This window comes from Silene latifolia, chromosome Y (genome assembly GCF_048544455.1).
Source record: "Silene latifolia isolate original U9 population chromosome Y, ASM4854445v1, whole genome shotgun sequence".
Taxonomy (NCBI): Eukaryota; Viridiplantae; Streptophyta; class Magnoliopsida; order Caryophyllales; family Caryophyllaceae; genus Silene; species Silene latifolia.
Genome location: NC_133538.1, coordinates 146,986,596 through 147,000,716, shown reverse-complemented (window position 1 = coordinate 147,000,716; position 14,121 = coordinate 146,986,596). Strand labels below are relative to the sequence as shown.

The 14,121-nt window shown below is 36.5% G+C and overlaps 1 non-coding gene across 1 annotated transcript; it reads left to right on the top strand.

Annotated features, from left to right (window-relative positions):
* The first annotated feature begins 3,893 nt into the window (after positions 1-3,893).
* On the top strand, positions 3,894-4,000 carry LOC141637121 (small nucleolar RNA R71). Its single transcript, XR_012541683.1, has one exon. It is a non-coding gene; the product is annotated as a small nucleolar RNA R71 (small nucleolar RNA).
* The last annotated feature ends 10,121 nt before the right edge of the window (positions 4,001-14,121 follow it).

Here is a 14,121-nt window from a genome sequence, read left to right as displayed (position 1 = left end):
CTCAAATTCTCTACAAAAGTAAAGGTCGTGGATCGTCCCAAGCTCGACCAAGTGGCTTGACAAAAGGCTTTTTGGGAATGAAATGCTCAAATCTTTATTCACAACGGGTTGATATGACTAGTATTCAAAATTGTCCTCATTTCACTTTCACATTTCAAAAATTTAAGATGGGGTTTGTCCCTTCCGGGCTAGTGTCCTTTGCTTTCGCCAATCGCTTATTAGGCAACCGGTTAACCTCTAGACAATAGCTTTTCGGGGTGATAGTCACTCTGTCTCTGGGCGGCCGAATTCACAACCGTATGGGGGCCCAATTCAATGGATCCCGCACCAAAGCACATCGAAGTGGTACGCCTCCATCAAAACAACTTAACTTTCTCAACTTTCAACAATTCATAACATTTGAGGTTTCCTTGGCATTACATTACTTCCACATGACAAAATTTCTTTGAAATGAGTACTTCAAGCTTATTGATAGAAAATATTTTTGGGTTGCCTTACCACAAGGTCAAACAAGGTCACCTAGACAAGTTAACCAAGTCCACATCGCATCACAGGGTTGGATAGGTGACTCACATGCAAACCCTTGACTAGGCCTTGGGTCATGGGTCAAAAGACACTAGTATGACACTATCTAGGGTGTTTTACAACCATTCTAGTAGGCAAAGTCTTAAGTTGAACAAGTATTTATAATGGCTTAGTTGCTCTTGTCAAAGATCCTAAATAGGCATTTTTCAAAACATTTCTAACATGCAACTACATGCCATGATGCAACTAATATAAACATCCTAATGCAAGTGATTCTATCAACTAACATGACATATAAACTAAATGCAAGTCCTAAATTCACATTGTTATACCGCATCAATCAACATAAAGCCACATAGTCATTAACATAAAGAGGAAAAAGGAGATTGGAAAGATCATACCATGCGGTCTTCAATATCCTCATGTCTCGGATGTGGCGTAGTCAATCAATGTGAACAAGGATAGAACAAACACAATATATACAAGACAATATATACAAGACTACAAAAGGAAATAAACATGTTTTTGGGTTTTCAATTTTCAAATTTTTATGATTTTTGAAATTTTTCAATTTTTTTGGATTTTTGAATAAGAGTTAAATGTTAGAATTCCCATCCCCACACTAACATGGGCATTGTCCTCAATGGCCAAAATGATGGAAATTATGCAAAGATGATGCATGATTTTTATACTAAATGCAATCTATACTAAGCTATGCTACATGATGCATGGTTTTTGTTATGACGGAGAGGATAATTTAGATTACCTCCCGTTGCGTATGCATTAAATTCCCCAAACCGAGTGAGACACTATTGCTAATGTCCAAGGATAGGTATAGTTCATGCACACACTATGCTATGCATGAAACTAATTTGTCATTTTGGATTTTGAAAATGGGAACAATAGAATGAGAACACCTCAATGGTACCGAGGTGTGAGTCCTCTAATGGGGCTAGGACTACTCCAACAATGATCAAAATGAAATAAAATACAAGGAGAGAAATAGACAAACCATGAGAGAGTAGGAGTCTCCAAGGCTTGCTAATCTTCCATCATGCTATCATCATCACTTCCCTCATGAGAAGTGGTCACATTGCCACTTTCCTTGTCATTTGCTTCTTCACTTTCTTCCTCTTCTTCCTCATCATCATCTTCACCATCCTTTTCTCCTTCACTTGCTTCTTCCTCAATATTATCATCAACTTCCTCATCATTTCCAACAACCTCATTGTCACCCATAACGACCCTAGATGCACCCGAAAATAAGACTTCTCTATCCGCCCAACTAGGCAAAGGACAAGATGGATCAAGTAGTCCTTGCCTAGCTAAATGTAGGAGGGGTGGATATTGAGCCAAGTAGGCATTTTTCCGATCTTCATAGGCTTGCTTGTGCATTGCTTGCATGAGAAGAGTCACATAGTCTTTCCCTACTTCAACTCCTTCCGGCTTGAACTCTTCATACTTAAAGGGTTAAGGTGGTATGACAATGGAAGAGGAGGGCATTTCAAGATCACCCTTTTGTTGTTGAATGATATACTCGGCTTCTTTGGAAAGGGGAAGTAGATAATTGGTCCGGTGGACGCTTAGACGGCAAATCTTTGAAGGCAAGGTGAACGATCTAGCTTCACTAGTGAGCCATCCATACTTAGTGTCAAGGGGGTTATGGGCAACCCACTTGAACTTGTGAATCATAGTATGCATCTCAACAAGATGGCCACCCTCCTTTGCTTTGTACTTGTTATCCTTATTGAAGTTAGGATCAAAGTGCTTGGCTAGGAGTGTAACTAGGCCGCCATTGACAATAACGGTCGTGCCCTTCTTCCAACAATCAATATTGAGCCATCTATCTACCAAGAGCCTCAAAGAATTGTAAGGCTTGGTGTGTACTCTTCCGATATTCAAAGCCGATTCAAGGAGAATAAAATCAAGTCTTGTGAAATGGTTGGTATCTTTCCTAGCAATTATGGTGTTACCCACGACCTTGTGCCATACTCTTATGCCCGGATGGTGGACCAAAAGAGCACGACTCGCATGAAAATCCTCAAATTTCTTCCCGGAGATTGCCTCCCAAAGAGGTTCGGGGTCATACTTTCCATAACTCTTAAAATAACTCGGTTCATCACTAAGACCCAAAATTTCACTCAATTCCCTAAAGGTAATGCGTCTACTAACATTAGCTAGACGAAACTCGAGATTCTCCCTATTCTCAACTTTGGTGACTTTCAAAGAACTTAAAAATTCCAAGGTAAGGGAGGGGTATGTCAATTCCCTTGTTTCAAACAATTTCTTCAACCCCATGGCATTGAAAAAGGCTTTTGTTTGTTCAAGAACACCCAATTTTTTTAAGGTATCTTCACATATGAATTTGGTGGATTGTAATGACTTCATAGCAAACTTGGCAAAGGTATTTCTATGGGTATCGGAAATAAAAGTTACCTCCGGATAATGCAAAAGTTGATCAATTACCGGAGTAGAAGGTGTTGTTCCTCCCATAGAAGGTTGTTGTTGTTGCACTTCCAAGTTTGGTGTTGCTACCACCATAGCCAATGCTTTCTTTGTTTGAAGAGCCTTTTGCCTTTGTGAGAGTGCCTTAGCCTTTGGTGCCTTTGTTACCTTTGTTGCTCCCTTAGTCCTTGCCATTGATGAACTAACCAAGAAAAGAATGAAAAATCTTCAATTTGTAGTATGCCCAAATCGATTTGAAGGTGAAAGGCTTTGCCTTTATGAAAACAAAAATCGACTCAAAGGTTGAAGATTTTGTGCTTGGTTTTGATTTTTGTTGAGGAAGGAGTGATTGATTTGTTGTTGGAAGGATGGTTTGATTTGTATTTGGTGAATGTTGTTGAGTGTTTTTGAACATTTTGGCTTTTGTATGAGAGATTTGGATGGAATTTGGTGTTTTCATTGTAATAGTTTGAATAAGGGGTACCACTCTTGTATGCTTGGAAAGCATTCACTTGTTCATTTGTTCCCCTACATTCACCTTGGTCATGTCCCAAAGTTCCACAATTCTCACATATCCCACTTGGGATTGATGAGGATGCCGTCATGGCATTAACATGATGCTTTGATGATTTTGAGTTTTCCTCAAGTCTAGCCATAGCTTGTTCAAACTTCAAGTTGATTGTGTCAATGTGAGCACTAAGTTGAGCACCCAATTGAGTAACGGAGTCCAATTCATGCTTTCCTCCTCTAGTAGCCTTGCGAGGTCTACTATATTGTGAGTTATGGACCGCCTTTCCCCAATCTTGTTCCATGTTTGATTGTCATCAACTTCGGTGAACATTCCATTTGATCCCATATTGAGAATGTTCCTAGAATCTTCATAGAAACCATTCCAAAATTGTTGCACCAAAAACCATTCGCTAAGTCCATGGTGAGGACATGAGCGACAAATTCCCTTGAACCGCTCCCAAGCTTCATACAAAGACTCTTCATCCCTTTGCTTAAAACCCGTAATTTGAGCTCTTAGCATGTTAGTCTTTTCCGGTGGGTAGAATATTTTGTAGAAAGCTAGAGCCAACTTCTTCCAAGAATCTATTCCAAGGGTGGCCTTATCAAGGCCCTTCAACCATTGCTTCGCGGTGCCGATTAAGGAAAAAGGAAATAAGATCCATCTAATTTGGTCTTGAGTCACGCCCGTTTGAGAGATAGCATCACAATAGTCGCAAAAGGTTTCCATATGGGAATGAGGGTCCTCACTAGGCATCCCCCCGAATTGGCTCCTCTCAACTAATTGGATGAAGGCGGACTTGGCAATAAAATTTCCGGTTAGATGTTGCGGTGTAGGAGTACCATTTGGTAGATTCTCCTCGGTGGGTATGGAGTGTGACGAGAATTTTGGCATTGTAGGTGGATTTTGTGGGGTATTGTGTAATGGGTTTTCTTCTCCTTCTATTGCGAAAGGATTGACAAACTCACTAGTGGGTTGGACAACTTCACTAATACCTCTTAAATTCCTCCTAACAACTCTCCTATTGTTCGTCAAGGTTCTTTCGATTTCACGGTCAAAAGGTAACAAATCACCTTGTAACCTTCTAGACATGCAAAATATCAAACAACTCGAAAACAATTAGAACAAACCTTGAGGAGTTTTACTTCCTCAAGGCTAAGAAAGACACAACTAATGACAATAAAAAGAAATCTAAATCAAACAAACACCGTCCCAAAGAACGGCGCCATTTTTTGGTGCGATCCCGCTAAGTGTTCACAAATTAAGATGTGGTCGTTGGTCACGGTCGAATCAAAACACAATTTATAGCTCCACAAACAACTCTACAATTAGTAAAGAGGCAAGTAAAGGTCGGATCCCAAGGGACGGAGTTGAAATGAGATTTCTATTGTAACTAGTCTTTGTCTAAGGGGTGTCACAAATTGGGTTGATGTAGAAAGTTACTAAACTAAAATAGCAATGAAAATAAACAAGCAAGATGAATTAAAGGGGTGTAAACAATTGATTAAAGGCACTAGGGTGTCATGGGATCATAGGTGAATCATGGGATATGATCATACAAACATGTTCTCAAATTATAAGCAAGCAATTATTGTTGTGATGGATTGAGTTGGGTTATATCTTACAATCCTAGGAAAGTTTGGGTCCGGAGCCGAATCGATTAGATTGTACAACACCTACAAGTCGACTTAATCTTCCCTACTCAACAACATGCATGGTCTAATGAGACTCGAGTTGGGTTATGTCTTACAAGTCTCATTGAAAAGATAGAAGATGATAGTAAATGCAAGGATTCATAGGCTTAGCATTTCATCAAATATAACATGTGCATGAGTTGAGATCAAAACAAGCAAGCAAATAAAACATAAAAGCATATTAATTTAAGCATGAATCATTCGCCATGTTGGTTTCCCCTAATCACCCATTAACCCTAGCTAAGAGACTACTCACTCATTATCATGTTGATCATGCTAGCAAGGTTGTCAATCATACCAACAATATGAAACATGATGAATAAATGAAAGTAATTAACAATAATTAAAAAGGGATTAAGAGATTATACCTACTAATGATTCCAATAATAAAGCAAAGATAAAAGAAGTACTTGAATGCTTGATTGAGAGGTTGTCAATCTCCCAACAATAACCCAAATAATCTTCAATTACCCAAAATAAAGGATGAACAAAAGAGAGATTAAAGAACTAAAACTTGGATTAAAACTTGATTAATACTTGATTACAATATTAAAGAGAGATTTGATTGATATTAACTACACTAATTATTGATAAGAAGAACATGCTCCTCTAATTAGACTAATGGGGTATTTATAGTGGAAATTAGGGAGGATGCATTAGGGTTAACTAAGGGCTAAACTAGTAATTACACTTTTTAAGTTGAGCAAAGAGGAGCCGGTATTTTCTGAGAGAAGGGCTTCTTTTTTCGTAGCTTGGAGAAGACAATCCGTGCTGTGCTAGAATCCGGGCGGAATAGGGTCGGGACGGGCGGATTCTGGCGTTGGAATCCGAGCGGATTCAGGGGAACCCGGGCGGATTGTGGAGGTGGAATCCGAGCGGATTGTGGCAAAGCCGCTCGGATTGTGCTGCTGCGAGACGGACGGATTGGGGATTTCCTTGGGGATTTCCTTGGGGACTCAAGGATCTTTTCTCAACATTGCTCTTCTACTATAATATGTACAAAGGCCTTCTAATCTTGTCTCTCCTTGATGCTTGGTCATTGAATTCGATCAATTTAGTCTCGTTTTGCCATAAAAATTCAAGATTCTTACTCCTTTCCTACCAAGGGATCAAAATCTCAAAGAATATGCAAAACAAAGAACTAAAGATAAGAAATGACCCAAATAAGCACTAAAAAGCATGGGAACAAGGCTAATTCGGGGGCTAAATATGCGCCAATTATGGTCACATCACTAATCTTCAAAGAGAAGATCTCCTTCTTGTTTCACCCAAGAACTTACCCAAAAATAATAACAAGTATTGAACTAGAACTTGTTAATATTGAACCCTTGATATTATTTATAATATTACTAACAAGTCTTAGTAATAAAATTTATTTACTAACAAACTTAGTAAAGATGAATAATATTTTAGAGAGAGGAAGATATTATGTTCACATGCAAATCATCATAATGATGTAGTGTAGAAATGAACAAAGAGTGGAGTATAAAGGAAGGAAAAAGTGGTGGGTAGAAGGAGTGTTGGAGTGGACAAATTTTGTCTTATATTTTTCATCTTACATCACATGCAAAATCTTATATAAGATAAATTATGGTAGTATACAAAATAAGGTGAAATGATTATGTGAGTAATCATCCACTACTCTTATTTTACGCGGTCCACTTTCCCATTTACGGGTCCATGTTGGTTCTTATATTTGTGGCACAAATACGTATAATTTTTATTTTAAACATCGTTTCATGTTTAAATACTTCCATAATTAATTCCTCCAAATGACTCCGTAAATATATACGTGTACCACTACACATATTATTTACGTACTAATATTAATCACATTAATCAATTAGTACAATTTTAGTGAATTACCAATTAATTAACTAAAACCCGTCTCCCAAAATTTAATATTCAATTGTCACATAGTTAAATAATAACTGCCGCTCCTCGAGTTCGCAACTCGAAATCTCTCTAAAAATATCGACTAACCTTTTAGTCTATAAATCAAGGGACTAAATAAATTTTATCTCATACAATTAATTAGTTGTCTATTGGAGTTCGTTCCTTTAGGTGTGACCGAAAGGGGTCAGTTGATCACCGCCGTCTCACGACAATAACGTCAAACTCTAGTCAGCCAACCGTTATCGATTTACGTTAATCAACTGACGAGGATAAAATAATTAAATATATGATGATATTCCTTTAATGAGATTTATCATGTAACTGCACTATTGTTGAGGACACTAACTCCAACAATCTCCCACTTGTCCGACACAAGGTGTGCGCTACCAATTCTCTTGTCCGTTTATAATCTCCCACTCAATGCAAGGTGTCTTCCAGGTCTCACTTGCAAATGAACATATCGTGAGTGGTTTTCTCGATCGGGAGTGTGACTACCTGACCGAAAAAATCTCTTACAGATTACTTCCGAGCGTGGCCATGCATTTGTAGTCATTAAGTCCTCGAGTGGCCTTGAGATATAGTTACCCAACGTGGGTGGACAATTCCTGTATGTCCTATCTTTCCTATTGCACAATACAGATCACCATGACCTAGTAAATGCCCTTTTGGCCTCCTTTCACGGCACGACCTAGGACAAAAACCAAAGTCACTCGGAAACTGCATTTGCTCAGATAATAGTCTCCAGTAAAAAGAATCGACTTATAGGAACATCTTAGAGATCCCTGCCACGACCAGGCGTCTTTAATAGAACTTAGGGACTCTCTAAAAGGTCACTGTCCGGCAAAGTGTCACACACTCTGCCTATGTAATCGACTAGTCATCACGTATGACCTTATGGTGTTGAACAACCATCAATCGACTTACAATCTAGTCACTCCGAGACGTCACCTCATTAAGTGACTAGGGACAAAATGCAATGTTCATTTATTCACATGAATAAGGTTCAATATTGTCTCCACAACTTATTCAGATAAACAAGGTATTCAATGTTTTCAGTCAAATTGAATAATTGAGTTCTTAAAGAAACACTAACAATGAATGCGATCATCACTTATGTAAATATCAATACTCTATCCAATATTTACATAACGATCTTTAGCAATTAAGCTATACTCCTCAATTCACATTGAGATGACATAACCATCATGTCTACCTTATGCCTACGGCTTTGGTTAGAGGATAAACAACAGTTGCATCACTCTAATTTCCATTGCTATTTTCCTTTGTTCTATGCAATCTTTTCATCACATAGAGCATTTCTAAGTACACGTCTAAACAAGTTTTTAGACTCTGGTTCTAAAGCCAGTCAAACACTCCCACTGTTTTCACAGTCTCTTGGGATACGATATTTGGCTAACAGAACTACTCTAGTCCCATTAAATTCCGGTTATCAACTATCTCTCTTACAACATCGGATGTTGTAATGTAGTTAGCTTTCGTTCATGATTTGTACGTATAACACTTATACGTACACATCCTTCATATGACATCTTTTATGTATGACTCCTCATACCTGTTTGCTTTATACATGTATAACTTCTTATACACATATGTATAACTTCTTATACATATTATTCTTTATGCACATAGCACTCTTACATGCTAACCATTCCTTAACGAGGCCCATAACATCTTATAAGCATAGAAATGTTTCCGTGTAATCCTTTTACACAAAATTCATAAATTTCTCCAAACTACAAGAGTAAATCCTCAGTGCTTCTCAAGTACTCAAGGATGCTCTTGATAATCATCTAGTGACACTCACTAGGAAATGATTGGTAATGACTTCTCATATTCTCAACATGATAAGTCCCGACGAGAGAAGCTTTTAGCATATTTAATAGATCCCGCAGCGGAAGCACAAGAGATCATATTTATTGTTCAACAACTTGAACGAGTCAAGAATCTTAGCACATAAGTCTCTTGCTAATAAAGCTAATATCCATGGAAATTTATCTCATTAGATCCGGATATTTATGATGCGCCATGCTACTCTCAAATATTCACCCGAGAATATTTCAAGTCACTAATATGTCAGACACATATTTAGACTAAGAAACATCACCTTAGCTACGTTTCTAGTCACTAATATGTCAAGCACATATTTAGACTAAGAAACTCACTTTAGCTCCCACTAAACTCCATGTGTCATCATGGTACTTCGACACTCGAGTAATACCATTTTGATAGACTACATGATTGAACCCAAAGTTCCAACTCTTTGACGTATATAGATCATAAAAGGGATTTTTCAAGCATGCCAGGCTTCTTAGCATTGACAAGATCAACAAAACTTCTCCGAAGGAGAAAGTTTCGTTATCCTTTTGCCTAAACTCATCCTCATGAGAGGCAATATTGCTAAGACCATACGAATTGATAAAGGCATTTGGGTTGTCACAAACTCTCTATAAAAAGCCCAAATTTTAAACATCTTATGTATCCTTTACGACAAGATCAAGGTAACCAACCAAAGTATTCACCTTAAATCAAGTCTCGAAAACATCTCGTGTTTCCTTCCTTATCTCATAGTTTACAAGGAGATCAATTCGAATTGCATGGCGACACGCCATCACATAGAGTTCATACTATAGAAAAGCCTTTGATGAGGGTTTAAGATTCGTCACTTTTGAAAAGTAACGCAATATTATCGCAAAATTATCTCCTTATAACCACTGAGCCACAATAAAGAACGTCTTCTTGCATTGTACTCACCACTGAGCCTCAATAAACAACATCTTCTTGCATTGTACTCAGTTTGTGGGTCTTGGACTTAAAATAAGTTCAAAATTTCTCCCACTCTGTCTTCCAGAAAATGAAAATCTTTCTGGAAAGACAGCATTACGAGCCACAAACTCTTTGTTCTCGTTTTGGAGGAGTAAAAACCAAGTGGTTGAATTTTGGATAACCCTCACAAATACATAAATTGGTTTTGAACATAAACATTTATGGTCCCAAATGTATAAAAAGACAAGTTAGGGACACTCCCTATCCATATCTCATATGGAGTCATTTAGGCCATTATAGTCGGGTTTTAAACTTTTAGTGAGAAAATAGCTTACAAAATTGCGAAAAACCTCAAACTATATCTCATAAAGTTCGGTTTATATACTTGACTACACCAAACTCTATGGTGTCCCAAGGAGAAGGTATTATGTGAACTGGTTCACAATCTTCTTAGTGATTATCAAGGTCATTACTTGATATTACCCATTTGATCTTCAAAGTCATTACTTTGAAACTCCTGATCAACATCTTAATCTTGACGTGCTTTTGGTTTAATACTTCATTTTGAAAATATAACACGTTTCAAAAATCACTTTTATGTCTTATTAAATAGATACGAGGTTTTCATATCTACTTAACATTACGGTAAAAGTAACGAAGTATATTTATAACCAACTATTGGCCTTACACATCCGTATGTATATGGTCAATCACCTCACTATTGTGTTTCTTTTCTGCAAAAGAAAACATAATAAATGCATATACCATACGATTCTCAATCAAATGGTTGTACGATGTGCTAATCGTTTATACGTGAAACGAATTTACTTGAGGTTTGATCAATTTGGGTTCACCGAATCAGAGACATTAATATCTACAAGATAGTATAATATTTAGTTTTCGTGAAGAATGTAAAATTCCTCTAACTTGAGTGGTCTAAACCAACCACCAAGTCATCATAGGAGTAGGTACAACATTTTGTTTTAAATCACATGAGTGATGCCTTCTATGTATAAACATAGATAATTACATTCTCTTAAAACCAAATTTAGGTACATTTCTCCCTATCGAAATCATTGCTACTCTAGCACCATTTCGATATAAAAATGTCCTATGCTAGACATCTTACGTTTTATCAATTCATGTAAACTTCTTTACAAATAAATGACCCATACTTCGTTGTTAGAAATCTATATCTCATTATACAACATATTCTTATATGTTTCAAATTTATTTAGTCATAAAATAAATTCTAGTTCTTATGCATGCAAACTAAAATAAATAAGTGAAGAAATCATTTTCTCACCATATGAATTTCGGTCAAATGGGCACCAACAAGATATCCTTCTTGTTAGTTCTTGAGCTTTCCATATTGGATGAACATACATGACCTCAAAATAGAAGCCCTCCAATTAGTTGCACCCAAGACTATCCCTCAAACCCACAAACTAATATGTACTAGATATTTATATTGTGGTTTACCTTAAAATTTATTACTAACACTCATATATTACATTAATAATTTTAGTAATCTTTTGAACAAATTTGAATCAAAAACTCATCCTTTTTGATGAAGATTAAAGAGAGAGAAGAGAGGAAAAACACATGAACTTTTTGCATGTAATATGAGAATGAATGATGAATGAATTTAAGAGAATAAAAAATTCTCTATCATCCCTCAAAAAACCGGTGGCCTTAGTCTATATTAGGACCATCATAATTTTTCTTTTTGTCTTCACAAGACAAGTAGGTGTAAGTCTTTTGCATTGTCATGTCACTATCATGCAATTTGGACAAATGAATAAGACAAATGGAAAAAGACAAAACATCTCACAATGCCCACCAATTTTGGTTTATGTGTGTAATATGGAGTCCATTTTATTTTTGTCAATTGTACAATTGTATGTCATGTGACATGTGACATGTCTTATGTCATGTTTTAATTTAAAATGCATATTTAACAAATTAAATATCATTTATAAATTAAACAAATCATATTTAACAAATTAACTAGTAATATAAAATTACTTTCTCATAAAATGGTCATTTAATTACTAGTTAGTATAATTAACAATATCTTGTAATTATAACTAACTTATCATTCTCTTCTCGCGTGTTTTGCAAACACCGATTAATTTTAGTAATATAACTTCTTAAATTACTAAATAAAATCTCATTTAATCACATTATAATAAGATGCCATTTTCTCTCTTATGATAATTTGTTCAATTTTAAGAATTGATTAATCTGTATCGCCATACAACCAATTAACCTTTTCATTTAAGGGAATCGTCCTTTAGGTGTGACCTCAAGAGATCAACTGATCACCACCGTCGCACGCCAGTAATGTCAAACTCTAGCCAGCCAATCATTACCGATATGTGTGGACCAGTTGACTATATATATATATATGTATCATCCCTTCCGTATTCTTGAAATGAGATTTAATAATGATATTTAAATCATGTGATCGCACTATTGTTGAGTACACATTTCCCAACAATCTCCCACTTGTCCTCGATAAGTGTGCGTCACCAATTCTCTTGTCCTATTACTATCTCCCACTCAATGCAAGGTGTCTTTCGGGTCGTACTTGCAAGTGATCATATCGAGAGTGGTTTCCTCGATCTGGAGAATAACTGATTGACCGGATTTATCTATTATAGATATCTTCCAAGTGTGGCCACGCATTTCCAGTTCATTACTCCTCGAGTGGCCCTGAGATATTGTTTTAACCCTGAAAAGGGGTGGACAATTCCTATCGTACTTATTCCCTTCGACTAGCCACAGCCATCGTAACCCAAAATATGCCCATTTGACCCCATTTACTAAGGTCGTAGTAACACAAATCAAAGTTAATCTGAAACTGTGCCATCTTAGGCAAACAGTCTTTAGTCAAAAGAATCAACTCATTAGAATACTATAGTAGCTCTCGCCACGGCCAGGCTATATAAATTTGCCAGAACTCTGTAAGCGGTCACTGCCCGACAAAGTGTTCCTAACAGTCTGCCTATGTGATCGATTAGTCATCTCACATGACTCTATGGAACTTGAACTTGCCATCAATCGCATCACACTCTAGTTACTTCGAGACGTCACCTCATACAAGTGACTATGGGCGAATACAATGCTAATCCGTGTTCACTTTAACGGGGTTCAATGTTGTCTCTACAACCCGTTTGGATGTAACAAAGTATAAAAGAAGAGTTTTAGAGTAAAACTCAAACGACAAATGCGATTATCACATATGAATAGTCAATGCTTGATTACTACTTCATATTCTATAATATAATTTGATCTTTTATGTAGTTATTCATCTCAATTTAATTGAAATGACATGACTCATCATGTTAAGCCTATGAGAAGGCTTTGGTTAGTAGGTTTTATCAACTTCTTGTACCTTACTCAACCTTACTACATACTCGTTTTCCTTTGTAATGTATACATTTGCATTACAAAACTTTCTGAGTATGTGTCGAGATCCAATCAAGACATAGGCCCTCTAGCCTTAGAATAGCTCCCACTGTTTTCACAGTGTACGGGACTCATCCTTCTTGCACATCTCATGATTGCAAGTGTACTCAATTTCCGTTGTAAACATTTCTCATTGTTCTTTATTGCTTAGAACGATTCTAGAAAATCTATTTCTTAAATATCATAGCCACAATGGTATCTTAACCATCCTAATGTGTTTTGATTATGGTTTTGTCGGAAACCATGCGCAATCTCAATTGTCAATTGTCACTTGTGTAACACCCTTACACAAAATTGCATCATAAACACTTTGCTTTACTTCCTTAATGCTTCTGCAAGCACTTAAGGGTAATCTTTATGGCTTACATGGTAAAGATTACTTAAATTCGATTTTGAAAACAATTCATCATACTCAAAGTATATGAAGTGTTATACATCATTACTCATTTAATTGATCCGGCAGCGGAAGCAAATGGAATCGATCAAATACGTTCAATTTAATTGAACTAGTCATGAATCTTATCAACATAAGACTTCTTACTGATGCTAATATCATGTATATTTGTCTTCATAAATCTGGATATTAAAGATGTATTATATTACTCCAAAAGTCTTAAATCATTCTCAATGATCAATATGTCATCCACATATCGGACTAAATAAAATTTCTGTAACTCCCACTAAACTCCATGTATAAAAACAACTTCTCGTCTTATCGAGAAAAGTTTTATAACATGATCAAAACATTGATTCTAACTCATTGATGTCCTACTTAAGATCCTCTCTTAAGTTTCA